The sequence below is a fragment of the Melanostigma gelatinosum genome (assembly GCF_949748355.1).
Source record: "Melanostigma gelatinosum genome assembly, chromosome: 5".
In the NCBI taxonomy this organism is placed as follows: domain Eukaryota; kingdom Metazoa; phylum Chordata; class Actinopteri; order Perciformes; family Zoarcidae; genus Melanostigma; species Melanostigma gelatinosum.
The window spans coordinates 25,723,702-25,728,701 of record NC_136638.1 but is presented as its reverse complement, the minus strand read 5'-3'; the positions used below and the strand labels follow the sequence as shown (position 1 = coordinate 25,728,701).

At 44.6% G+C, this 5,000-nt stretch overlaps 1 protein-coding gene across 1 annotated transcript in view; it reads right to left on the bottom strand.

The window, feature by feature from the left end:
• Positions 1-5,000, bottom strand: part of afg2a (AFG2 AAA ATPase homolog A) — an 86,778-nt gene that overhangs the window by 770 nt on the left and 81,008 nt on the right. The window lies entirely within an intron of this gene.

Below are 5,000 nucleotides of genomic sequence, written 5' to 3'. Positions count from 1 at the left end.
ATGGTGCTGGAGAAGAGCTTTATTCATCAGCCGTAGATATGCATGCCTCGTGAATATCAAAAGCATAACTGTGTAAAATCTCAACAACTATGTGTCTGTACTAAACGGACCTCGGCTCAGCAAAATGACTTGAAAGCAATTATTGTAATAATAAAATAGTTTCATCGTATATAAATAGGTGCAAGAGGTATTTAATGATTACTTTGCCACTTTCAGGATTATATGTTGATGAGGCTATCTCATTTTTATTCAGATACATGTCTGCTGAAAGGGGAAACACAAAGTTGATTGAGCCGATGGCCCACTGAGGAAAGTATCGCAATCTTTATAGATTTGTGGTTTTACAGACTGTGTCTGTGGGGAAATTCCCCCCAAAAATGCTGCATGTTTCAGTTTTTCTCCATTGCACACACAAAAAAGTGAAAATATGGACACAATTCTGCCAACTTGAAGCTCATGTAATCACAAAAAAAGACTCCAGACTGCTAAACTCTGAGCAGAATTCAGTCGTTTTCACTCGAAAGAAGTTCTAATTCAACCGGGACTGAGATGTTCAGGATTGCCACCTTCAATGAGAAGTCGACAGGTTGGAAGGAGCCGACAGTGGCACAAGAAACTGAACTCTTATCCATTTCAGAAAAGAATAAGTGTCAATTTAGTGACAGGCCCTGGAGACAAACGTATATCTATTAAATGTATTATGTAGCCAAAGAACCACATGTCGTTGGAACACGAGTTAACCTACAAACGAACGAGGAAGTCTAATGAAAATATAAATATGAACAGCCAAGGACGTAACCAACTAGACTGCTTTATTTGAGGAGGTTTTAGTCTTTCAATCTGTGCCTCCTCCTGCTTTACCCTATTTTTATTCCAATATGCAATGTAACAAATTATACTGTTGGTAGAAAAGCTGTCGTTTTCTGGTTCTGCCCTTTAAGATTTAAGTGACATACTAGGATTATTTCTGTGTCTGGAGCAGCTCTTTCAATTAAAAATGGTCCGTTTAATCAACATTTCTAATCTGCCATGTCTAACAGTGTGAATACAGCACTGCTGCTGCAGCTTCTCGACGACACTACTGATGGAATCATGCAATGGCTGACACGGAGGAGTGCTGCAGGCAGCGGCGGCGGGTGACCTTTGGGAGAGATTCTGCACACGACGGAGGAGTGACTCACTTCCGAATCGGTGGCGACGGCTGATGAAGGCCAGGCAACCTTCCCAGCAGTGCCACCCTCCTCCCCTCAGCTTTGTTCTGAGCGAGAGGAAGCCATTCGCCCTGCACAACCGCTGATAAGGTCTGGTGGGAGGTCAGTGGGACAGGCGGTCACGTGATGCGGCCGAGGCTCTGGGGTATTGAACAGTGGAAGTGTGCATGTCGAGCAACTTGGGCCCGCTGCAATTGTTCACTGGACCGAAGCGGCGCTGGCCGCTGCTCTTTGCTCCACGTCTGCACTGCGTGACATGCAAGCTGAGGCAGAATGTACATTCTAATGCCACTGTTCCATCACATACACTGATCTTAATCCTTGTGTATTTCAATGAGTTTGTTGACCCAACAGTAAACATGCAGTTACTTATTGTTCAGGAGAATTAGAGCTCGAGTGTGTTTTAGTCCACACAGTTTGTCAATCAATAGTTAAAACTACGAATTAAGAGTCATAAGACTGTATTTATCGTTTTATATTCATAAACTGACAGCGTCACTCCACTTTCATTTTCCTTTGGGCAGGAAGCAGTTATGGTTTAACGATGAACATTCGAGAAAGAAGAACATTTTTTGGGATATTTTTCAACTCTTTAATAAAGTCCAATCAATGAAAATGACATATAAAGAGTGACGGGCTAATGTTTACAAGCTAGCCGGGCTAGCGAAGTTGTTACAGTTGGCAACGCTCTTCCTCACCACAAGTTCACTTCTGTCTACCGTCACTAAAGTTGCCTTACAGAGATGACTGAGTTCTGGTTGAGATAATTTGAGAACAAACAGGTAGGTTGGGATTGGAGCAAGATCGCAACAGTAGTTGTTAGCCAATATAGCTAGCTAGCAAATATTAGCAAACACGCATAGCCTGCCGGTCTTCATTCGGCCGTCTGCTAATACTGCACAATAAACCCTTTACTGGCTGTTTGTGGTGGACAAGCGGCGAGTAGCTTGTGGCTACGCTATCAAAGTGTTGCTATCGTGCAAAGCATTAACTAAGGGGAGTAAAGAAAAAGGAATAACACAGGTTATGTATCATCAGTACTTCTCTAATTGAGGGTGTTCATGAAAACAATCCTTCATGATTGTTCACACATCAAAAGTATATTGAGGAATATCGTTATTTACAGACCAGATATGGATAATCGGTGCGAATAAATTGCACGCCAAATACAAAATTTCAAACCCATCCATCTCTTTGAGGCGATCCACACCAAATCTGATACTCTCGTATTTGGCAGTGCGCTTAGTTTTTTGGAACAAGCCAACAATCTCAATAATGACTTTTACTAACGTGATCAATAGACCTAAATTTGACTCCTCTCAGTCCTGACACGCTGATGAAAACCAATGCAATTAAGCTCAGTTTTCACCCTCGCTACAATAACATGCGTCTTTGGCGCCACACATAGGACATGAAACCACCCTGGAACCTTTCCACACTCGGATTCACGAGCTCCTCCCTGAGCGCGGGTTTATGATAGTAAAAGAAACAATGAATTGATTGTGTGACGTCGCGAGGCGATTACATTTGCAGTGTAATGCACGGAATGTAAATATTTGTATTGGTGCGAAAGGTCTGAACGCACCAACGAAAATTCTTTATTTTGGTTTAGATTAGTTTCGTCCCAGGTGTGAAAAGGCCATGAAGTGAAAAGTCTTATTCCAAAACTTTCGGTACCAAATTCAGTAATCAGTATACAACAAAAACAAAACTATATTCATCTAGAATATCTAGAATAATGTAGAGGTAGAAACAAATCACAGGAGTTTTCTAATATTCTTCAGAAACGACATTAAAATGCCCAATATTGAAGTCAAGATTTTATACCACCACATTTGAACGAACAGATCAACAGAACGAGACGTCATCTGAAACACATCCAGTGCACAAACTCAGTGGAGACGGGAAAACACACGGCAGAGTGTTGACAACCGTCAGAGCGCAGGGCGGTCGTGGCGTTTCTCAACGCTGGAGAGTAAAATGAGGGGAGATAACTGTTGTGTATAACTGTGAATGTGCTCTGGCCCAGCGAGCATGCACGGCTCAGGACAGGTGCTTTGCAGATGTCAGGATGTGAGGCCCCCCCCCCCCTTCTTCTTCTTCTGTTTCAAGCCAACGAGCAACATGATTTAGGCAGGGTAAACACACAGGGCCGGGGTAATTTTGTACGAGGGTTTCCCATCATTCACGTAATTTAGGCCTGTCAGTAATAATGATGCAAAACAATGAGGCCATGCACCCCCCCCCCCCCCCCCACCCCCCCTGTTTACAAACGGAGCGCGGGGCGAGCGAGGAGAGGAGTCAGTGAGGGAGAGCCAGAGAGATGCCACATGTTGAACAATGTGATTTAGTGTTTGTTTCCAAGCGACGCCCATAAACAGGAACAGACAAACGCTGCAGCACAATCAAACTGTAATTTCTTATTTACGTTGAAACTCCACTCCCAGGACATGTTCGCCTCCTCGTGCCTCAAATCTCATGATTCAACAGTTAATAATTATTTGGTTGTTTACTTCCACAACACCCCTCGGGTATATTAAAAAAAAACGTCCGGCGCTGCACACACGCACGCACGCCCCCCCCCCCCCCCCCACACACACACACACACACACAGGCCCCGACATTCATGGTCGCCGGGTTTATGAGCTGGTCTGTGAAGGCGATCAACAAGCCAGTGTTTCCCGCTGTGTGCTTGCCCGTACAGGCCTTGAAAAAAAAATAAAAATAAAGCCACAAAGGCAAACAGGGCCAGCGAAAGAGCCAGTTTGTTTGTAAACGTGAAGGCATTCATAGACCGGAGCCAGAAGTCCCAGCGCCGACCCCAACACACACACACACACACACACACACGCCTGCACCACCTTGATACCCCCAATTCCTCCCCTCGAAAAAGCAACCCCCTAAAGACGCCCCCCCGCACTCCTCAGAGGGAAAAAGAGGAAGGGGAAAACTGCCGATGCACAGAAAACATGTGTGTGTGTGTGTGTGTGTGTGACTTGTGGCAGGCCAAATAAATAATTTTTTTATTAGCAATGCAGACTTTATTTTTCATTCCCTTCATGAATTATGTCAGCAATCACTTAAATATATGGAGAGGGCTACGCTGATGCATTGCAGTGGCCGCTCTCTGGTGATGTGGGCGAGCTCAGAGCTCCTGAAGGTGGCACGTAGCCAGTCATACAGGCAAACACACACACACACACACACACACACAAAGTAATCATCAAGAGCCTCTCAGTTTGGAGACGGGCTTAAAATCTGCTGACTCAAGATGACCCAAAAGTGGGCCCGATGGTGAGTCAAAGAGGTTTTGATGACGGAGCAGAAGCCGTTTAAAGTCACACTTTGTACAGCTTTGAGCGCTTCCATTGCAGCTGATTGTTCACGGACTCGTCCTCTTCCACGTGTTTATTCAGCAGATGTTTTCTGGTGATACAAAACGTTCTCTGTGACATCCAGAATCTCCACACTGGAGTTAGAAGTGAGGTGAAGAGTTTGAACTGTGAAGAGTGTGAACTGTGACATTCAGGGACGATGACGCACGGCCGCTGGTTTTCGTTGGTAGAACATCGCGGCGGCACCAGTGTTGGTGTTATCTCTCTCTTTGGGTCTTTTTGGGTCAAAGGCATTTTGGAATTTTACGGGCCCAATTATTCGTGAAGACAAAACGACAGCATTCGTCATTTTGTAACGGACAAAGACAAAGCGTCTCACATTGACAAGGGACGGGATCAGTGTTGGTTTCTTTTCAACATGATGACAAAGGATCCCTAATCTTAACAAAGTAGT